Source organism: Thalassophryne amazonica, chromosome 16 (genome assembly GCF_902500255.1).
Source record: "Thalassophryne amazonica chromosome 16, fThaAma1.1, whole genome shotgun sequence".
NCBI classification, from domain to species: Eukaryota; Metazoa; Chordata; class Actinopteri; order Batrachoidiformes; family Batrachoididae; genus Thalassophryne; species Thalassophryne amazonica.
In genome coordinates, this window is record NC_047118.1 from 23,570,297 (window position 1) to 23,594,465 (window position 24,169).

General features: G+C 42.6%; 2 long non-coding RNA genes across 2 annotated transcripts in view; both read right to left on the reverse strand.

The window, feature by feature from the left end:
* The window catches only part of LOC117528339, a 639,388-nt gene extending 634,163 nt beyond the window's left edge, over positions 1-5,225 (reverse strand). The window contains exon 1 of the long non-coding RNA XR_004565738.1: positions 5,146-5,225. This is a non-coding gene — a long non-coding RNA (uncharacterized LOC117528339). The remainder of the gene's footprint in view (positions 1-5,145) is intronic.
* A 1,467-nt stretch (positions 5,226-6,692) lies between these two features.
* Positions 6,693-20,392, reverse strand: LOC117528082. The gene is made up of 3 exons (XR_004565670.1): positions 20,383-20,392; positions 17,843-17,846; positions 6,693-6,952 (listed from the first exon to the last, which is right to left on the reverse strand). It is a non-coding gene; the product is annotated as an uncharacterized LOC117528082 (long non-coding RNA).
* Positions 20,393-24,169: the final 3,777 nt, after the last annotated feature.

Below are 24,169 nucleotides of genomic sequence, written 5' to 3' on the forward strand. Positions count from 1 at the left end.
AGTGAAGATCTTCTAAATTAGTGAGACGCCATTTCCTCTCCAACTTACGGGTTATCTGCTTTAAGCTACGAGTTTGTGAGTTATACCACGGAGTCAGACACTTCTGATTTAAAGCTCTTTTTAGAGGAGCTACAGCATCCAAAGTTGTCTTCAATGAGGATGTAAAACTATTGACAAGATACTCTATCTCACTTACAGAGTTTAGGTAGCTACTCTGCACTGTGTTGGTATATGGCATTAGAGAACATAAAGAAGGAATCATATCCTTAAACCTAGTTACAGCACTTTCTGAAAGACTTCTAGTGTAATGAAACTTATTCCCCACTGCTGGGTAGTCCATCAGAGTAAATGTAAATGTTATTAAGAAATGATCAGACAGAAGGGAGTTTTCAGGGAATACTGTCAAGTCTTCTATTTCCATACCATAAGTCAGAACAAGATCTAAGATATGATTAAAGTGGTGGGTGGACTCATTTACTTTTTGAGCAAAGCCAATAGAGTCTAATAGATTAAATGCAGTGTTGAGGCTGTCATTCTCAGCATCTGTGTGGATGTTAAAATCGCCCACTATAATTATCTTATCTGAGCTAAGCACTAAGTCAGACAAAAGGTCTGAAAATTCACAGAGAAACTCACAGTAACGACCAGGTGGACGATAGATAATAACAAATAAAACTGGTTTTTGGGACTTCCAATTTGGATGGACAAGACTAAGAGTCAAGCTTTCAAATGAATTAAAGCTCTGTCTGGGTTTTTGATTAATTAATAAGCTGGAATGGAAGATTGCTGCTAATCCTCCCCCTCGGCCCGTGCTACGAGCATTCTGACAGTTAGTGTGACTCGGGGGTGTTGACTCATTTAAACTAACATGTTCATCCTGCTGTAACCAGGTTTCTGTAAGGCAGAATAAATCAATATGTTGATCAATTATTATATCATTTACCAACAGGGACTTAGAAGAGAGAGACCTAATGTTTAATAGACCACATTTAACTGTTTTAGTCTGTGGTGCAGTTGAAGGTGCTATATTATTTTTTCTTTTTGAATTTTTATGCTTAAATAGATTTTGCTGGTTATTGGTAGTCTGGGAGCAGGCACCGTCTCTACGAGGATGGGGTAATGAGGGGATGGCAGGGGGAGAGAAGCTGCAGAGAGGTGTGTAAGACTACAACTCTGCTTCCTGGTCAAATCACGGAGAACATTGTTAACAAGAGCTTGGAAGACTGCGGGGGCATTAGTGAGTCCGAATGGCATAACAAGATGTTCAAAGTGTCCAAGAGGAGTGTTGAATGCGGTTTTCCACTCGTCCCCTTCACGAATTCTGACAAGATGGTATACATTTCTTAGGTCTAGTTTGGTAAAGATTGTGGATTCGTGCAGAGGCTGAAATGCAGAATTTATAAGAGGTAGAGGGTATTTGTTTTTGACTAATATTGTTTAACCCATGAAAATCTATGCAAGGGCGAAGTGTACGATCCTTCTTTTCTACAAAGAAAAACCCAGCACCGACAAGAGAAAAGGAAGGGCGGATAATACCTGCAACCAGAGAGTCCTTGATATATTTTTCCATAGCTTCGTGTTCAGGACAGGACACGTTGTACAAGCGGCTAGAAGGCAGAGTGGCACTTGGAAGAAGGTCGATGGTGCAGTCATAGGGTCTGTGAGGAGGAAGAGATCGGGCCCGTTCCTTACTAAAAACTTCACCCAGATCATGGTATTCTGCTGGCACTGAAGACAATTCTGGTGGCTCCGGATGAAAGACTGAGGCTCCAGCTGGGGGAAGAGCAGATTTTAAACACTTGGAATGGCAAAAAGTGCTCCAACTCAAGATCTTTCCATTAGTCCAATCCAAGTGTGGGTTATGAACCTTTAGCCAAGTATATCCAAGTATTACTGGGGTGTGTGGAGTTGAAATCAGATTAAATTGTATCAGCTCTTGATGGTTTCCAGAAATCATTAAGTGTAGAAGTAAAATTTTCAAATTTTCAACTAAAGCAGTGAGAGACAAAGTGACGTCTTGTGTACAAATGTTAGCAGGATGTAACATTTTAGTTTGGGAGCCAGAAGTGAATATACTTTGGCTCACCAGCGCTCCCATATTTACTAGTGAGCCCAATCTTTTGGTCGTGATGGGCATGTGGCGACAAAGTGGCCAACTTGACCACAATACACGCACTCACCGGCTCTGATTCTATGCAGACGCTCACTGGGTGTCAGTTTGGCTCAACCAAGTTGCATGGGTTCCACTTCCTGACCAGCTGAGGATGTGTTACCTTGGGACGTAGCAGACATAGGAGTTGGCATAACAGCGGGAGAACGAGCTGGGGTACTTCTGTGGGGGAGTGTTGATGTTTGACGTGTGGACCGCTCCCGGCGTCTCTCACGCAGTTGATCGTCAAGTTTTATTGCTGTGGAAATAAGTGTGTCAAGATTATCCAAATCATCCTTCAGTGCTAGCTCGTCCTTCAACTGTTCGGACAGTCCATTGACAAAAACACTTTGTAGCGCAACATCATCCCACCCCGCTTCAGCGACAAGTGTTCTGAACTCGACAGAATATTCAGCCACACTATGTGCTCCCTAATGAATGGAGAGTAACCTTTTAGAGGCCTCCTTTCCCTGGACAGGATGATCAAAGACTTTCTTGAGTTCTCCAACAAAGGTATCAAAGTCATTACGAACATGCGGACTACCTTGCCACATGGCTACTGCCCAGTCCAAAGCCCTCCCTTTTAGCAACCCCATGACAAATGCTATCTTGGAACAATCAGTAGCATATGTTATAGGTTTCTGACTGAAAACTAGGGAACATTGAAGCAGGAACCCCCCACATTTTCCCATATCACCTGAGTAGTGGTCAGGGTCTGGAACATGAGATTCTCTGGGTGGCTGCGGAGATAAAGCGTGAGGCTGAGGTGGAGCAGGAGCTGGCTGTGGTGGGGACTGGGCAACTGGAGTTGTGATATTGGTGGCAAGCTGCTGCATCATGGAATTAAGTTGAGCGATCTGTTGGGCAGTGGCGCGTTGACCTTCCATTAGTTCTTGAAGCAGTTGCTCATGATGGCCCAATTTGCTCCCTTGATTTGAAATGGCTGTAGCAAGACGATCTGCATCTGCTGGGTCCATGTTGGACAGTTTGTACTGTCACAGTTTGTAATTGGACCCAAAAGCAGACTCAAATCCAAAAACGGTTTCAAAGTATTTATTCAATTTTACTGGAGACTGAGGAGCAGGTACCAAGGCGGCAGGTGTACTGGTAAGTAGCAGGCAGGTGAACAGGAAGGTAGCAGGCTGGCAACAGGGTAGTAGTAGGCAGGTAAACAGGTAAGTAGTAAGCAGACAAACCAGTAAGTAGCAGGCTGGCAAACAGATGAGTAGCAGGCAGGCAGGTTTTCATTGAGTATCAGAAACAACAAACTGGCAAGTTGTGAAGGGCTGCAGTGCATCTTAAAATGGAGGCTGACTGGAGATGATTGCCAGCTGTGCTGCAGGAGGTTGGAAGATCCGCCCAGGTAGGTGGAGACAAGCCAACACAGGAAGGGAGGGGGAGAGGAGGCTGAGGATTGTGACAAATTCATTCACATTAATGCATTAGTGCAGCGGATAAGAGAATATTTGGAGGGGAATCCTGCAAATGGTGATAAAAGCGTCAAATTCGGCAGAAATACTCCTCAGACAATCCTCTTTAGAAAAAAACGATTTGCCACTTGGTGATAAAGGTCAGTTTCATTTTGTACAGGGGTCAAAAGTTATAGTTGCTCCAATTTCAGTAAAACATGATGCAAATTACTAGTTGAGTTAACAGGGTTTTAAAAAGGAATAGTTTGGACCATGTATCATCCTTACTTATCACGTTACGGGGTAACATATGTCACATGTCATAGAATCCAATAGACGTAGACCTTGTTTGACCTTTACTTTGGAGACCAATTCAACATTGTCAAAACTATTCCATTTATTAATCCTAATAATTTGCATCACTTTTTACCAAAATTGGAGCAACTTTAACTTTTGACCCCTGCACATGACAAATGACACTGACCTTTGTCACCATTCTTGCTGTTCTTATCCTGTAACTCCATAGAATTCAGTCACAGATAGTCCAAACTATATCTTTTTGGAATCTTTATGATCAGGCAAATAATGTGGAATATTTTTCAATGAGATTGGAGCATCTTTTAATTTTGACCTCTGTGTAATTCCTCAATTGACCCCTACTTATCTGCTGCACTATACAGTACATAGACTTTGGTAAAATGTGTGCATTGCAGAGGTAGTGGTCTTAAACTTCAAGAAGCCGAGTTATGACCCGAGGATCCTTGAGTCAGTTCTTTGATCAGACAGGAAAATCACTACGTTGGATTAATCCCAAAATTGCATAGTTGGGTCCCTTGTACAACAACACTTTGACATTGGTTTGTGAGGGCTTGGGTGCAGGGGCGGATCTACTGGGGTGGCATGGGGTGGCAACTGCCACCCTAAAAATAGCTCTTGCCACCCCAATCAGAAGTGTGTGACATTTTTCAAAAAAGGGACCTCGCAAATGACTTTAACCGGCGAAAACTGTGCTCTTTGAGCGCCCTTGAATGCAGCACAAGCTGCGCTTTGCGCTCTCCCTGCCCCCCCACCACCCACCTGTTGTAACGCCGAACTTTCCCTAAAAGACACGACGACACGCCAGCACACACGGCTGCCAGGAAAACTTTGCAGAGAAAGAAATATAAAATTGATACATTCACCAAGTACTGTATAAATTAATAAACAATGAGGAATAAGTATTTTTATTAGGGCGGAACCTCTTGTTTCCCTCGTCGTTTCAGGTGAACTGAAAACAAGGACGGACGTCAGGTCCTCAGAGTCTGTGGGACAGTTTAAGTCCAGACTGAAAATTCATCTCTTCTCCCTGGCTTTCAACACTGGCTAAGTGGTGTATGCTTTGCTCTGCTATTTTGCTCTGTATTTTTAGATTATTTTTTTATTTTTTCATATTTTTTTTCCCTTTAATATTTTACACCTTTGTATTGCTATTATTGTGAAGCACTTTGGTCAGCTGCAGCTGTGTTTTAAATGTGCTATATAAATAAATATGAATTTGAATTTGAACACTGGTCACATCAGCCGGCAAAACTTTCTTTGTAGCTAGACTTCAGCTTTACTCGTGTCTCTCATAGATATTAGGGATGTTTCGTCCAACCTTAAAGTCGTGTTATGTTAACAAAAGTCCGTGCACGCATGTGGCAATGTATGCTTTTTAGGTTTCACTTTCATTTCATAACGCGACAGTGGAGCACTTTTTTATTGCTGAGGGGAGAAAACACTTTGTTGTGGATTTAGAGGAACATTGGAAACAAGAGAAGATGGTGTGAGGAGAGGACAGAAGGTTGGACAGAGGACAGAGGGATGGACAGAGGACAGAAGGTTGGACAGAGGACAGAGGGATGGACAGAGGACAGAGGGATGAGCAGAGGACAGAAGGATGGACAGAGGACAGGGATGGACAGAAGACAGAAGGATGGACAGAGGACAGGAATGGACAGAAGACAGAAGGATGGACAGAGGGATGAGCAGAGGACAGAAGGATGGACAGAGGACAGAGGGATGGACAGAGGACAGAAGGATTGACAGAGGGATGAGCAGAGGACAGAGGGATAGACAGAGGACAGAATACAGAAGGATGAGCAGAGGACAGAAGAATGGACAGAGGACAGAGGGATGAGCAGAGGACAGAAGGATGGACAGAAGCCAGAGGACAGAGGGATGGACAGAGGACAGAAGGATGGACAGAGGACAGAGTACAGAAGGATGAGCAGAGGACAAGCGCTGATACACACACCCTTGAGGTGTGTTTCTGTGAGTCTTCAGGTCAGGTAAGACTCATACAGCTTCTCTGCTGTCATTTGATTAAATATGTTGTTTTCTACTATAGTGGTGCAGCTAAGCTAAAGGGCAATTCAGAATCACAACAGCAGCAAAATCTGGACATACAGCATCTAACAACTACAGATTAGGTCAGATTGTAATTCCGTTGCCGTAGAATTGCCCTAAAATTTCCATAACAATCGTTCAGTTTGTGATGAAAGTATGAAATTTGGCACAAATATTCTAAATTAACTCAGATATGGAGGCATCCTGGAGCTGACCTCTAATGAGCTACAGGGGTCAATAAAGAATTACACAGGGGTCAAACTTTAACAATGCTCCAATCATATTGAAAAGTATACCACATTATTTATCTGATTACACACCTTCCAAAAAGGTATAGTTTGGACTATCTATGACTGAATGTTCTGGAGTTATGGGGTAAAATCAGCAAATATGGTGACAAAGGTCAGTTTCAGTTTGTACAGGGGTCAAACGTTAAACTTGCTCCAATTTTGGTAAAAAATTATGCAAATTATTGGTTTAGTTAATAGTATTTTAAAAAGGAATAGTTTGCACCATCTATCACGCTAAGTTATCATGTTACGAGGTAACATATGTCACATGTCATAGAATCCAATGGACGTCAACCTTGTTTGACCTTTACTTTGGAGACCAAAGATTCAACATAGTCAAAACTATTCCATTTATTAATCCTATTCACTCAACCAATAATTTTCATCACTTTTTACCAAAACTGAAGTAACTTTAACTTTTCACCCTTGTACAAACTGAAACTGACCTTTGTCACCATTTTTGCTGTTTTTACCCCATAACATTCAGTCATGGATAGCCCAAACTATACATTTTTGGAATCCTTATGATCACACAAATAGTGTGGTATAGTTTTCAACATGATTGGAGAATTTTTATATTTTGACCCGTGTAATTCTTTACTGACCCCTGTAGTTCATTAGAGGTCACCTCCAGGATGTCTCCATATCTGAAAATAAACATTAGTTAATTTAGAATATGTGTGCCACATTTCATGCTTTTATCACAAACTGAACAATTGTTTTGGTTATCTGCTGCACTACTACAGCAATGTTCATTTTGTGATCATGAAAACACAATTTACAGATCTATGATGCCCATTGGAGCACTTGAAATGACCATTCCACTCACGCATTTTTTTACACACGTTTATAGTTTTTTCTATATTGGTCTGCAAAAATGTTGTTTTAATGTTATATGAAAATTGGTCCGTGGCACAAAAAGCTTGCGGGCCGCTGCTCTAGGCTATATGAAACTTGGACTCGTGACACTATAATCCAGATTCCTGACCTATAATAGCATAATACATAAACATTACATTGCCACCCCACATAATAGTGCCTGTCCCTGCTTGCCACCCCATGAATTTATCTCTAGATCCACCCCTGCTTGGGTGAAGGTGTGCTTTGAGTGTCTATCTGATGGGAATGCACTATAAAAAGAAATTTCATTTTATTTTCATTTATATAGCACCAAACCACAACAAAGTTGCCCCAAGGTGCTTCACACAAGTAAGGTCTAACCTTACCAAACCAACTATTTACCAGAACCATTGATGAACATACAGAAAATGTTGCCAGTGCAACATTTCCTGTATGTTCGTTTTGTAAATTGTTTTGTAATTTGTGTCTGTAGCATGGCCCAAGCAGAGGGTCACCCCTTTGAGTCTGGTCTGCTTGAGGTTTCTTCCTCAGAAGGAGTTTTTTCTTATCACTGTTGCTTGAGGCAACCTCATTTTGATTTGGCTCTATATAAGTGAAAATAAATTGAAATTGCTGTAAACTGTATCATTCAAATTATCAATGCAGCACCAAATCATAAAAATATGTCACTTCAAAGGACTGCATGCACAAGACATTGACAATTGTGGTAAGGAACCATCAACAGTGGCCTTAGTAGCCACCAGGACCCTGAAATTACCAATTGGATGCAAATTTAAAGAATAACTAACTGCAAATTATTACATATCAATCAAATCAAGTCTTGGAGCATGCGCTGGTGCCATGCATCACTGCATGCAGGACACTACAGCCTTGGGTCCTAGATGGCAAAAACCCAGGCAGACAACCGCTCCAATCCCACTTCTCAAAAGTAACCATCTATTTGCAGCAGCCAGGTGAGGTGCCATCATTTTTCAATGCTAATGACACGGACAATAATTTACTTCATTGAAAGATACAAGAGTTTTAGCATTTTGCATCACAGCGTCATATTAAAACAAGAAGCCCTGGCTCTGTCGGTCGATTAAAAAGTTAACTTTTTCCGAATTTATAGATTAATTCCTCGCTGTAATATCACACAAATTATTCATAGTTTCTAATTAAAACTAGGTGACTCACTGCACTTAAATAATCCATCTTTCGCTCTCTCAATGTTGATTTTTTTGCGGCAAGCAGTAAAAGCAGAACATTTTAAATTTTTGACTTAAGTGCTGCCATGTTATGTGGTCACCCCACTCAGGGCCAGAGGTGGCTGAATTTTTCCATCAGACTGTCATCAAACGATCCTCTGAATAGACGTGGTACCAAAAACATCCAGTTGTCACCTGAGGTCACTGATTAGGGTCCAAGTCGCGCAATTGTACAGTAGCACAGGAAGCGTCAGGATCCTAAAGACTTGAACGTTTGTTCTCCTGCAAAGAGACCTCATATATTAGACTGGATTAGATTAGAACTTTATTAATCCCTTGGGTAGACTCCCTCAGGGAAATTGAGGTTTGAGCAGCACACAGGGTAAGAAGCACAGTGTCAAAAGTGAAAGTAAAAAAAAACAAAACAGTTTGCAAATATAAATATAGGTACCAGACACATATACTGATCAATACTGGTTTACTGTATATCTAACAGAATTCAAAATTTCAGAAGTGAATATGCTTTACCAATAAGTTATACGCGGTCTGTCAATAAAGTATAGGTCCTTTTTATTTTTTTCAAAAACTATATGGATTTCATTCATATGTTTTTATGTCAGACATGCTTGAACCCTTGTGCGCATGCGTGAGTTTTTCCACGCCTGTCGGTGACGTCATTCGCCTGTGAGCACTCCTTGTGGGAGGAGTCGTCCAGCCCCTCGTCGGAATTCCTTTGTCTGAGAAGTTGCTGAGAGACTGGCGCTTTGTTTGATCAAAATTTTTTCTAAACCTGTGAGACACATCGAAGTGGACACGGTTCGAAAAATTAAGCTGGTTTTCAGTGAAAATTTTAACGGCTGATGAGAGATTTTGAGGTGATACTGTCGCTTTAAGGACTTCCCACGGTGTGAGACCGCGCAGCGCTCTCAGGCGCCGTCGTCAGCCTGTTTCAAGCTGAAAACCTCCACATTTCAGGCTCTATTGATCCAGAACGTCGTGAGAGAACAGAGAAGTTTCAGAAGAAGTCGGTTTCAGCATTTTATCCGGATATTCCACTGTTAAAGTAGATTTTTTTTAATGAAAGACGTGCAGACGGATTGCAGTGTCGGCTCGCAGCCGCCGCGACGCTCCGTCACAGGAAAAACACCTCCGTTGGAAGCCTTAAGGACAAGTTGGAACATGTCCAGCTGTTAAACAATTTCTCATATACTCACTCCACTGAAAGCCATCAAAAGCCGCCTGGATTTTACAAATGGTTATCAACACCGAGGTGTTTTTCCTGTGCCGCGGCACCGCGCCAGCTGCGTCCCGACGCGCGGACCCGTCCGCACGTCTTTCATAAAACAAATCTCCTTTAACAGTGGAATATCCAGATAAAATGCTGAAACCGACTTCTTCTGAAACTTCTCTGTTCTCTCACGAAGTCCTGGATCAATAGAGCCTGAAATGTGGAGGTTTTCAGCTTGAAACAGGCTGACGACGGCGCCTGAGAGCGCTGCGCGGTCTCACACCGTGGGAAGTCCTTAAAGCGACAGTATCACCTCAAAATCTCTCATCAGCCGTTAAAATTTTCACTGAAAACCAGCTTAATTTTTCGAACCGTGTCCACTTCAATGTGTCTCACAGGTTTAGAAAAAATTTTGATCAAACAACGCGCCAGTCTCTCAGCAACTTCTCAGACAAAGGAATTCCGACGAGGGGCTGGACGACTCCTCCCACAAGGAGTGCTCACAGGCGAATGACGTCACCGACAGGCGTGGAAAAACTCACGCATGCGCACGAGGGTTTAAGCATGTCTGACGTAAAAACATATGAATGAAATCCATATAGTTTTTGAAAAAATTAAAAGGACCTATACTTTATTGACAGCCCTCGTATACCAGTGGGGATTTTGTGGACCCCCTCACTCACTGACTGACGCTATTAATCTTTTGCATACCATGCTATAATATTTTAGGAAAATCTTCGGGGGAACGTGACTTCTGGAGACACAATTTGGAGACTTGGCTTGAGTCTTTTGGGGTCCCTTCCACCCCCATTGTTAAACACAACAAAGCACTAGTTGTACAGGTAAGCCTATAAATACATCCAAAAAATGGGCCAATTAACACCCAGTTATGCCAGCTAGTCATTGTAAAGGATTTATGAGAAATTCCATCCCTGCTGTTTAAGGAGACATTCATCTTAGTGTGTGTGTGTATAAATCATGACCCAGTGAGCAATGGGATGAGTGAAACATGAAAACAGTGAAATCTATCTTGTAAGTAACTATTATTTTAAAATAAGTTCATAAGGAAATAGAGTCGATGTTATAACTGGCCTATTGAGAGCAGCAGGGAAAAACAAAGTCTGAATTTTTTACCTAAGGTGCTTGTAAACCTCATGGGGAACGTATGTGACCATGAGAATGTGTGTGCTTGTAAAAAGGAGAATATATCTGCTTTATGTGTTTTTTATACAAAGTTATCAGGCTGTTTTTGTATATTTGTGGAGAGATGCACTCAGACACGTCACTATAACCAGGGGATCACCATCATCCATTAGTGCAACAGATAAGTGAATATTGACTGAGGGATCCTTCTAATGGTGATGCAAGCACCAAATTTGGCACACATACTCCTTAGACATTACTCTTTTAAAAATGCCGGGTACCCACGTGAACTTTCAATAGGCGGCCAAGAAGGGGTCAATTGAAGTATTACACAGGGGTCAAAATTTAAAAATGCTCCAATCATATTGAAACGTATTCCATATTATTTGTCTGATCATAAAGATTCCAAAAAGGTATAGTTTGGACTATCTGTGAATGAATGTTCCAGAGTTATGGGGTAAAAACAGCAAGAACAGTGACAAAGGTCAATTTCAATTTGTACAGGGGTCAAAAGTTAAAGTTGCTCCAATTTTGGTAAAAAGTGATGCAAATTATTAGTTGGGTGAATACGGTTTTAAAAAGTAATAGTTTGCATCATGTATCATGCTTAGTTATCATGTTACAGGGTAGCATAGGTCACATGTCATAGAATCCAATGGATGCTGATATTGTTTAACGTTTACTTTGCAAACCAAGCACGCAACACAGTCAAAACTATTCCATTTATTAATCCTATTAGCTCAACCAGTAATTTGCACCACTTTTTACCAAAATTGGAGCAACTTTAACTTTTGACCCCTGTACAAACTGAAATGGACATTTCTCAGTGTTCTTGCTGTTTTTACCCCATAACTCCAGACCATTCATTCACAGATAGTCCAAACTATACCTTTTTGGAATCTTTATGATCAGACAAATAATATGGAATACCTTTCAATATGATTGGAGCATTTTAAATTTTGACCCCTGTGTAATAATTCAATTGACCCCTTCTTGGTCGCCTATTGAAAGTTCACGTGGGTACCTGGCATTTTTAAAAGAGTAATGTCTAAGGAGTATGTGTGCCAAATTTGGTGCTTGCATCACCATTTGAAGCATTTTTTTCAGTTATCCGCTGCACTACATCCTCCATCCTCAAATCAACCCTAAACTCCACCACACTTTCATCCGCAAACACTCACCCCACCCGCGGGATGTATAATCAGAGTTGCCGAGCTAAGCAGAGTGAAAGCACAGGAAAGACAGCGGGGGCCTGTGCGCGACCCCCCATTCAGTGCAGACGGAGGGCCTGCCCGGGTCCCAAAAGCTCAGATTACATCCCACATAATGAGAGGCCTAGCTCAGCAGCTCTGCATGACTGTCTCTCTCGTTTCATTCTCGTCTGCTCTCTGGTTTCTACAGTGACAATTGCCAGCACAGCTACATGTTTCTGTGTGGCATTAAAGTCATGTCACCGCCAGGGTGGAGGAAGTGTTAAATAAATCCGCTCTTCTTCATTGTTGCCTGTCATCCATAAGATCTAAGCTACAGGCTTTTCAGAAACAGTTACCTAGAAGGGAAAGGATGAAATGTTGATCAAAAAAGGTCACATCCAACTTTAAAAAACTAATATAGGGAAAGAAAGACACTGTGCCATCATTATCTGTTAAAAAAATATCTCATTTAAAACGTACAAACGTTTATATTCAATGGGATTTTTTTTTTCAATCTATCAATAAAGCAAGAAATGTCTGTGTGTATGTGTATCTCTCTGACTGTTTGTCAGGTCGACCTCAGCTTTCAGATATGGCTTGCGCATGGCACGATGATGTGCATCCTTTATTATGAAAATTTGGGGGATTATTTTTAAAAACCTTTATTTTGACATTAAACCTTTATTTTGACATTGTAACATTAGTACTACCAAGATGGCACCATCCGTGGTGTCTCTGTCCTCCAAAATCTCCATTTGTATATGGATTTCCGTCAAAATTAGTTTCCATGTTCCATTTATTTCATCATATTAAACCGCTTACTTAAAATTATATATATATATATATATATATATATATATATATATATATATATATATATATATATATATATATATATACACTCAACAAAAATATAAACACAACACTTCTGGTTTTGCTCCCATTTTGTATGAGATGAACTCAAAGATCTAAAACTTCTTCCAAATACACAATATCACCATTTCCCTCAAATATTGTTCACAAACCAGTCTAAATCTGTGATAGTGAGCACTTCTCCTTTGCTGAGATAATCCATCCACCTCACAGGTGTGCCATACCAAGATGCTGATTAGACACCATGATTAGTGCACAGGTGTGCCTTAGACTGCCCACAATAAAAGGCCACTCTGAAAGGTGCAGTTTGTTTTATTGGGGGGGGGATACCAGTCAGTATCTGGTGTGACCACCATTTGCCTCATGCAGTGCAACACATCTCCTTCGCATAGAGTTGATCAGGTTGTCAATTGTGGCCTGTGGAATGTTGGTCCACTCCTCTTCAATGGCTGTGCGAAGTTGCTGGATATTGGCAGGAACTGGTACACGCTGTCGTATACGCCGGTCCAGAGCATCCCAAACATGCTCAATGGGTGACATGGCCGGCATACTCACCGGACATGTCACCCATGTCCGGACATTTTCAGCTTCCAAGAATTGTGTACAGATCCTTGCAACATGGGGCCGTGCATTATCCTGCTGCAACATGAGGTGATGTTCTTGGATGTATGGCACAACAATGGGCTTCAGGATCTCATCACGGTATCTCTGTGCATTCAAAATGCCATCAATAAAATGCACCTGTGTTCTTCGTCCATACCATAACCCCACCGCCACCATGGGCCACTCGATCCACAACATTGACATCAGAAAACCGCTCATCCACACGATGCCACACACGCTGTCTGCCATCTGCCCTGAACAGTGTGAACCGGGATTCATCCGTGAAGAGAACACCTCTCCAACGTGCCAAACGCCAGCGAATGTGAGCATTTGCCCACTCAAGTCGGTTACGACGACGAACTGGAGTCAGGTCGAGACCCCGATGAGGACGATGAGCATGCAGATGAGCTTCTCTGAGACGGTTTCTGACAGTTTGTGCAGAAATTCTTTGGTTATGCAAACCGATTGTTTCAGCAGCTGTCCGAGTGGCTGGTCTCAGACGATCTTGGAGGTGAACATGCTGGATGTGGAGGTCCTGGGCTGGTGTGGTTACACGTGGTCTGCGGTTGTGAGGCTGGTTGGATGTACTGCCAATTTCTCTGAAACGCCTTTGGAGACGGCTTATGGTAGAGAAATGAACATTCAATACACGAGCAACAGCTCTGGTTGACATTCCTGCTGTCAGCATGCCAACTGCACGCTCCCTCAAATCTTGCGGCATCTGTGGCATTGTGCTGTGTGATAAAACTGCACCTTTCAGAGTGGCCTTTTATTGTGGGCAGTCTAAGGCACACCTGTGCACTAATCATGGTGTCTAATCAGCATCTTGATATGGCACACCTGTGAGGTGGGATGGATTATCTCAGCAAAGGAGAAGTGTTCACTATCACAGATTTACACTGGTTTGTGAACAATGTTTGAGGGAAATGGTGATATTGTGTATGTGGAAAAAGTTTTAGGTCTTTGAGTTCATCTCATACAAAATGGGAGCAAAACCAAAAGTGTTGCTTTTATATTTTTGTTGAGTGTATATGCGACAATAGGCGTTAAGGGGTTACATATGAAAAAGTATCGGTATTGGTGATACTGGGCCTGTATTTACTTGGTATCGGATCAATAACAAAATTCCCAGTATCACCCACCTCTAGCAAACACGGCCTTTCTTCTTCTATGGTGTTTGATGGCACCCAGCATCCTTATTGTTGCAGTGCTGCCACCTTCTGCTTCAGTCCGTTATAGCAGTACTAAATCCTCTCCATGAGTCTGGTGTCTTTCAAGTATTTAAAAAGCCAACACTTCCCCCTCTCACTTCACCTTATGGTTAAAATACTTCCTACAGTAACTTCTTTCAGGCGTTACAATTGATTTCCTTCAGTTTTTACTCTTTAATAGACAAACCATTCAAAAATGACAAGATATAGTTTGTAAAACAAAATATTTTGAGAGAAAATTAAAGCACTGTGCAGGTATATGCATTGGTTATGATTCTTATAATTTATATTACAACTGATGGCATTTCACAACACTATTTAGAATTCAGTTGGTCTGGTGGTGGTATCTGGCATTATTATGTGGTATTGCTCTGGTGATGGCCTTTTTTTATTACATTTTTTAGCTCCCAGTTTTTTTTATAGGAATACAAACTTCCTACAGACACTGCACTAGTTTCATTAGAGAAACACATCAGTGATCAGTGATTTTTTTTTTTTTTTTTGGTCTGTCTTCTCAGTGCATGACTTGACAACTCAGAAACAGCTGTCTGGGATTGTTAAGTCATAAAATGAGTGTCAGGGCCCATTCACACTATGACTTGAAGTGGCTGACGCAGAAGATTTACAAAAATTCCCATGAAACACCAGCGAAGGCACACAGTAGGGTTCCAAATTTCCTCTCTCAAAAGCAGGTCAACGTACCCCAGCAGAGGGCGGCGTTGTAGTAGCAGAACTCAACATTTGGGGATGGTCCACCGACTCACATAGGATGTAGTTTAACTGCTATTATATAACGGCTGAGTGGATCCTTGTCATTTCATTGGTGCTTTACTTTGTCCCATTTGTGTTGCATTGCATTTTAGAGTGCAATTTGGTTCCATTTCGAGTGCAAATTTGGTTCCATACCTTTGGTACCATTTCACTCTATACACACACACACACAAAAAATGATCCACTACGCTTTAAGCCGTCTGACGTGTTTTTTTTTTTGTTTTTTTTTGCTGCACTGAGGAAATACAGTCTTTTTTTGGTAGTACACGCGTGCACGCTCACACAAGCCGTGCAGCAGCTACGTAGTAGAACAAACATAGTAGAGTTTGTTTTGCTGACGGACAACGATTTGATGTACAGTATGGCGGACTTCATCGTCAGAATTATTTTTGGACTCCTATTTTAAAGTTTGTGTTGGATTGTTGATGTCAAAGCAGCAATGACGCACCCAAGCTGGATTAATTTCTGACGTTATTTTATTCGCTGCACTGAGGGGGTACCAAAATGTAAGTCCCTTTTTCTGTTGTTTGTAAATTATTATATAAAATGACAAGGATCTATTTTAGCCATTATATAAAACAAATAATGAATGTTTTTACATTCTTTTAATGGTACGAATATTTTATGAGGTGAAAGCTGGAACATACCATTCAACGAGGCCTCGTTGAATGGTATGTTCCAGCTTTCACCTCAAAATATTCGTACCATTGAACTCAAAAGTTCATTATTTGTATACTGTCGGAGGACGGATGCATTTGTAGCAGACAGTAGCGTAGATTGGCAGAGCTGATCGTCGACAACATTTGCGACGTCAGGTGATGTGGCCTATATAAACTCAGCATAACTCTGTGATTGCATCACTTACTACTGGTGCATTGTCGAGACAGGTACATATTCCTTCACATTTCTTAATATTTCTACATTTTCCTTCATGTCCAAGGAGGCAGTGCATCCAGTCAAGACTCTAATATTGACTGGCGGAGGCCAGCAGAGGGGAATGGAGCAGTAACAGAGTAACGGAGCTCAACTCTTGCAGATGTTTTAGCATGAACGTCTGAGATTTTAAGCAAAAACAAATTTTTCTGGGAAAACAACAAACATCAGCATTGCCTGACTAACGTCGACCTCGCTCCTGGAGAGTCTGGTGGACCTCGAGGCTGGTCAATGGAATGGGCCATAAAAGCCTAATTAAATGCAAGGAATTTTCTCATAAATTGCAGGATACCATTTGAAAGAATGATATGGTTGTAAGGTGAAAAGTGGTCACAGATTTTACTTATATTTTAAATATGAAAATTCAGTAAGGTATATATTCTATTATACATAACAATTCTAAGGTAGAACTAGTGTATACTAAAGTATATCTAAATATCTAAAAAAAGAAGAAGAGTAGAGCCACTTAGGTGCCTGGTCTTGAGAACCAGGGATGGTAGGTTGAAAAGCTTTTTTATCCCATGGAAACTCTCCCTACCCACCTAAACAGCTCAAGAAAATGGACAGCATGTATATAAGTGATATTTACACAATCAGGGCAGTAAACGCAGGGGTGGTGGCCAAGTGGTTAATGCGCTTGGTTTCAGTGCAGAAGGTTCCGGGTTCAAATCCCACCCCTGCCACATTTCTCCATGTAATGTGGAGTTGCATCAGGAAGGGCATCCGGCGTAAAACCTATGCCAATTCAATATGCAGATCCATCTTGGATTTGCTGTGGTGACCCCAAGTGCAAACAAGGGAGCAGCCGAAGGGACTTACTTTTTTTAGGGTAGTAAACAACATATAAAAGAAATATAGTTAGTTACTACATAATATTATAGGTTTAAACTACTAAAACCTAAAGATTCATACAGGAGAAGATTGTAGTATACATCGACCTAGTGTGTAGAGTTGTTGCAAAACTAAATTTTAGCTAGTAGGCTAAGCTATAAATATGGTTATTTTATTATAGAAACAGAAGCTATGATGTAATATGTTTTAGGTATCTATCTAAAGTTCATGCTGCTAGCTTACTATAGGAAGACAAAATCTGTATTCTACATGCTTTCTAATGGAAATCCCAAACCTAGATACTATATCTATTAAAGGACCCATAAACTGAACAACCATTAAAAATGTACACCATGTAAAATAAAAGTGTAAATCAAGAATGTAAGCTAACTATAGCTAGAAGAGCTACCGTTAATAAGCCAACCGTATCTTGCTAGCCAACAAAGCTAAACAAAATGGTAACTGGCACTAGCGTCTGACTTTTAATATGTCTTTTTTAATATATGTCTTTTTAGCTAGCTACTGTAAACAATGTTCATGAGCATCTCATTTAAAAAAAATGAAACTTATTAGGCTCAACCCCATCATGATTGGTCTGCATTGCACATCAATGACATCTCATGTGTTCAGTGAAGCCCACAGCGAAACTGAAGCCCCAGAATCAGATCAATACACAAATATAAGACTAAACATTGAGCAGTTTCTTTCAGTTCCCTTAAGAGGTCGTTACAAAATCATATTGAAACACAGCAATATTGTGGAAGCTCAGTGAGCAGAGGGACATGCCAGAGACTTGCCTCCTTCGCGGTCATACATTCAGTGCACAGCTCACGGCCTACGCACATGCAGTGTGGGTCGGCATTGTGTATATTGCTCTGTGCTTTCATAGCACCAAGGCCATTAGTGTTGTGAAAAGTTGGACTGGGGGCACAGAGAGCACTGAAGGGTATGGGCTTATGTTTGTATATAGAACAATAATACATCTCAGATTGTGTGGCTTTCCCAGGAGTGTGTGTATTTGTGTATTAAAAGGAATGACTGAGGTCGTGGACTTCAGCTACAAAGCTTCCCAGCCCAAGGACTTGTGGAGAACAAGCGGCCTTTGTGAAGGCCATGTGTGGTGTTCTCTGTGCTGTCTTACAATGGATCTGAAAGAGTGAGACAGGAAAAGAGAGGGAGGCCTTTATTTGTATTGATTAGCAGAAAAATATTGTCTCATACCCCAGCTACTGTTAATACCACTAAAACCATCACCTGAACAATTTTCACCGCATTTGGGATGTTTTCTGTTGAATTCCAGATTGCATGCTTTCAAACATTTGCTGTATCTGGACTCTTATTTATATTCAAGGTTGGGCAGAAATATTTACAAGATCAAGCATTTTTTGAAATTTAAACTGCAGTCTTTATGTGTTTAACATGTACTGTATTTGTTATACTATAAAGCATTTTTTTCTTCTTTTTCTTGAAAAAAAATGGTGTTGTCTTGTGTCCAGGATCTAAACATTTACATTTTACAAAACATCCACAGCAGTAGGTGGCACCAAATACTGATGAAATGAAGGGTCCCACAGCACTAAAGTAAATAAACCTGGCTAAGTTTCCATGGAAGCTGTTGGATGGAGTCCAAATTTTGCTGGTGTGTGCTGTGTTTTTAATTGCCCTATGTGTGTTGTTAGGTGTTTACTGTTGTCATAGTAACATAGTAGCACTTTTTAAATGAAAACTCTGGGATGAAACATTCTGCTGTGTCACAAAAGTGCTTTTCTGCCAGAGAGTAAGCATACAAACATGGGACAGGATAACTGAGGTGTTAGGATGCAAAATTTCAGTTTTCGTTGATAAATCCAGCAGTCAAACAACTCTCAAGCAACCATGAAATATAAATTTGACATGGTGTCATGTTAGGCCATGGTGACCACAAAAAGATCATATTAAAATGCTGAGGAAAAAAAAAAACTTAGTGTGGTCCAAACAGCAATGCTAACAAGAGACAGATACATGTGCTGTTATGTGGTTGAAAAAAGAAATGGACTTCCCATATAATGTTGTTGTTTTTTGTTTGTTTGTTTGTTTGTTTGTTTGTTTTTTGCATTATTGTCAAAGCACTTCAAAAAAGAAAAATTAGTATTCAGAAAGTATTTCCCACAAAACATGTCTTGAAAAAGGAGGTGTTTTACACTCAAGGTTGTAAAACATTCAATCCCTTCAGCTACTCCCTTTTTTCACTTGGGGGTCACTACAGAAGATGTGAGATGAAACTATTTTTATTTAGCACATGTTTTATACCAGATGCCCTTCATGGCGCAACTCCACATTACATGGAGAACAGGCAGGGGTGGTCTTGAACTGCTGCACAAACTTGTGGGGAATGAACAGATTGGGTGCTCATCTCATATTAAGACCAAGATGAACATTACAACCATTCAGAGCTCCTTCCCAAACGATCACTTTTTAAGACTGTTGCAATGGACTTCATTAATGTCAATCAATAAGAAATCAAAACAATATGATAAATCTGTCTGAACTAGAAGGATTTTAAAAATCAGACTTGGAATTTTAGCCACAGTTTGCCAGAAGACACATGACTTGAGCCTAGATTTGATTTGTTTCCTTATATCAAAGTCCTTCTCAGTTCTAAATTGACCATGATGTTGTAAAGGCCCGTTCACACATAGTACGAATGTGGTCGAATTGCGCATGAAGCAGGAATCATATGCAATACGTGTATATTCACCTCCAACGTGTTGTACACCTGTTGCTAGAAGTATCTGCGCACACCAAAGGCTGAAAGACACACTGTGCCCTGTGAGAGCCCATTTGATTCCTCTCGCGGCAGGTGTCGGCCAAATTCCAGGTGACACACACAAACATCTAACACCACTCGCTGGGCACTTAGAAAATGTGTAGCCATGAAAACAGTTAGCAGACAATCACTTTCAAGCTGGATGTGAAATTTGTCTAAGTACCCCCACAAGTGTGGTGTTGCAAAAAGCAACACACGTGGTGCGTGTGTCTCACACGTGTCGTGCCCCCCTCCCCAACACGTGGCGTGCTGGGGGGACACTAGCATAAAATGCTTATATGTATGTACAGGTCTGATCACATGGGGGCTGGACAGCAAGGTCTGATTGCACAGCGCACCTTGTCCATGTCCTTGTTGACTAAAGGCAGCTTTCCACACCATTTACAGGCCAGTGATGGTAGTGCAGTGGTAAAGTTTTTGGCTGGCAATCAGAGCTTTTGTAAATTGCAGGTTCGAATCCCGTGAGTGAAGTGTTTTTTTTTTCACAGCAGCTGCGCGATGTGGTTACACATACTCCAGCTGCTCACACTGTGTTCCCGCTGCAATGGTTTCGTGCACGACAGTCGCAGCAGGATCATACACGCCTGCCTGTCGGCTCAACGTTTTCATGGTTCACTTGTACAAGCTATTCCGCTATGTGTGAAGGGGCCCTAACTGATGGTTTCGCCAATCACAGCAGCAGAAGCCTATGAATCCATGTTGTTATGGGTGTCTTGCTGGTTTTTCTCATTTGTCACCTTCTGACACCTGTGTACTCCTGTCTCCATCTACTTACAAATTCTTTTCCACAGGGGAATTTCAGGGGTCTGGCACTTGGTGAGCTCTGCACTGCAAGGACTGCCCCTGAAAGTGTTGTGTGTTGGGGGGGGGTTGGCTGGACAAGGTTGGGTTGTTTTGTGTTTATTTTCCTTCCCAGGTGATTTGGGGCTGTTCTCTGAGGAAAATGTGCTGCAGAAGAGTCTCTCTCCTCTGTTACGATGGACCTGTTGCATTCTCGTGCGGCTCTCTATCAGGACAATCCACGACACCTGTGATGTTCACGTGCAGATCTGAGGACTTCCAGCTGGTACCAATGTAGTGATGAAGAACTACATTTAAACCAGCAGTGAGTTGGATAAGATTGCCGGAGAATACGACCTTGTGACGACCGTGTGGGGACGCTAAGGGCCGTTTCAGAGTCTGACATCGCGCCTGTGAAGGAGGACGAGGGTGAGAGGCAAACGTTGTCAGCACATGACAGAGGTGAATATTCTGAAAAGTTTATCCGTGAATGTAAATTGGCGTTTATACGCAGCTATAAGTAATTATTGGTGGAAATTGTTTGGCATGCTCCTCACGGCAGTGGCGTGCAGATTAATGATCCTCCACTAGCTGTGAGCAGCAGCCTCTTTGAACTAAGTTTTGAAACCAGACCTAAACATGTAGCTGATAAGTTTGCCTCTAAACAATATTTCGTAGTAATAAGTGTTGAATAATCTCATCTCTGTTCCTCCTTCGCAGAGTACAGTCTGGGAAAGTCACCTGGGGGGGTGTTGGCGGAACTCCTGAGTCTTGAACATTCGGACTCCGACTGTTGAGACGCTGAGAGAGCGCGCCGCCTTTTCACCTCACCAGAACTTAATTATTTAGTATTTCATGTATAGCACAAAAGGAGAAAAATAAATGTTTTCTTTTTGGAACTGCTTCTGATTATTTCATGCTGGGTTCAGTCAGATACTGGACCGCTCCTCAATCCGCGTCTTATCCATAACAGAATTCTCCGGCCAAACCAATATGGACCCAGCGGCAGAAGCAGTTCCATTTCAGGAGAAAGTCCAGAAGCACCTGGAGATGATTCGGGAGCAATAAGTCATCACTGCTAGAATCCTTTGATGAATTTTCCCGTGAACTTCACTTGGTTTTTGATCATCCGATGAAAACAAATATCGTGGTTCAATGATTGCTGAACCTCCGACAGGGGCAACGAAGCGCAGCTGATTATTCTGTGGATTTTCGAGTCTTTTCCGCTCAGTCTGGTTGGAATGCTGCTGCTTTGAGGGGGGTGTTTGTAGACGGGTTGAATGACTCCCTGAAAGACGAGCTAGCCGTCCGTGACGAACCGAAGGATTTAGATGAGTTAATATCCTTGGTTATTCGTCTAGACGATCGGATTAGGGAGCGTGGACGAGAAAGAGGGCGAGTGTCCGAGCGGGGTGTTTTGTCTCGGGGTTTTCCCCGACACAAGTCCAGACCGCCTCTTCTTCGTTCCTCTGAGACTCCTCCGACGGGACCTCTGGCTCCTCTAGTGGACAAGCCAATGCAACTTGGAAGGGTCAGAACAGCCATATTGCCCTGGTCAAACGAGCGTCAGGAGACAGCATCATAACATGGCTCCAGGTGTTTTATGGACATTTTTGTGGGATATAAATGGGAGTTTTTGTAAACCAGGTTTTGTGTATAGTACTTGAGGTAGTTCTGGTGGGGTGAACAGGCTGGCTGGTCGGAGTTCGTTTGGACTCAGGTAAGCGTGTGTTTTTTTTTATTGTTTATAGTTATTTAATTTTTGTTAGCAGAATGGGTCGTTTTATTTTGTTGGTTTTTATTTCCCTGTCCCCTAACCCCAGCCTCACACACTTCTGGCCGTTCGTCTTTGGTGTTGTGGGGTGGTGCAGGTTGGTTGCTGGGCATTCCCATGAGGACCTCTGCACCTGGGGGTGGGTCCAGGGCTCTTTTCTTAGATTTAGTTGTTTCCCGGTTCCTCTCCAGCCTCAGCGTGCCTCTGACCGTTCGCCATTGGCATTGCTGAGGTGTCGGGCAGTGGGGATATACTCCAGTCGGAGCGGTGGGGCCGATCAGTGCCGTACGCCTTTTCCGCTGCCCACCCCTCCCGGTAGGCTGGAGTATAGTCGGGGGGTCGGCACCGGCTGTCTTGCCGGTTTTCCCCTCCACTTGGGGGTGGAGCTGGGTTGCGTTTTTCCTATTGGCTTCTCCTGCTTGGTAGTCCTGTGCCGATTGCCACGACGTGTTTCCCGACGGACCGGGAGGGTCTTTCGGGGTGCTGGGGAGGTCAATGGGGCTTTCTGTGGTTTTTGTTTGCTCCTGGGGTGGTTTTTGGAAATCCCTGGGGGTTTGGGGTTTTTGTTTCCTCCTGTTTCCCCCCGGGGTTTGATGGGACGGTCCTCTTGGGGGGAGGTTGACTGTGGGGCTGTGTTGGGCTGGGGTGGGGTTCCTGGGTTGTGGGGGTGTCTCCTGGGGTTTGATGGGACGGTCCTCTGGGGGACGTTGGGGCTCCTGTGTATGCCTGGGGATTCCTGGATGGCTCCTGCCGTGGTCGTTGCTCCTGGGGTTGACGATGAGGTCCCCTGGGGGAAGTTGGGCTCCACATGTTAGGGGAGGGCGTTGTTTGTTTTTTCCTTTGACCTGTGTTCTAGTGTGTTGGGGGGTTTTTGTTGGGTTTTTGGGTTTGTGTGTTTTTTGTTCCTCCCCAGGGTTTGATGGGACGGTCCTCTGGGGGGGGTGTTGGGTTTGGTATTGTGTTTTTCTTTTGTGTTTACCCCGGTGTGCTTCCCTGGGGTATGTTTGTGGTACTCTCTGGGGGGATGCTGGGGGCCTTTTTTTTTTGTGTTTTGTTTTTGTGTTTGGGGTTGTTTCGGGATGTTTTTTTTTTTGTTGTTTTGATGCCGGCCAGCCTTTCTACCGCATCTCCCGGCTCTGCTGCCTGCTGTGATCTCTGCCCTCCTTCTGCTTTGGCCTTTGATGTGTGGGGTTGTTTTTGGGTCTGGTTTGTGCGGTCGCCGGGAGGCTTCCCGTTGACGGGGGAGTACTGTTGTGTGTTGGGGGGGGGTTTGGCTGGACAAGGTTGGGTTGTTTTGTGTTTATTTTCCTTCCCAGGTGATTTGGGGCTGTTCTCTGAGGAAAATGTGCTGCAGAAGAGTCTCTCTCCTCTGTTACGATGATTGGCTGCACCTGTTGCATTCTCGTGTGGCTCTCTATCAGGACAATCCACGACACCTGTGATGTTCACGTGCAGATCTGAGGACTTCCAGCTGGTACCAATGTAGTGATGAAGAACTACATTTAAACCAGCAGTGAGTTGGATAAGATTGCCGGAGAATACGACCTTGTGACGACCGTGTGGGGACGCTGAGGGCCGTTTCAGAGTCTGACATCGCGCCTGTGAAGGAGGACGAGGGTGAGAGGCAAACGTTGTCAGCACACGACAGAGGTGAATATTCTGAAAAGTTTATCCGTGAATGTAAATTGGCGTTTATACGCAGCTATAAGTAATTATTGGTGGAAATTGTTTGGCGTGCTCCTCACGGCAGTGGCGTGCGG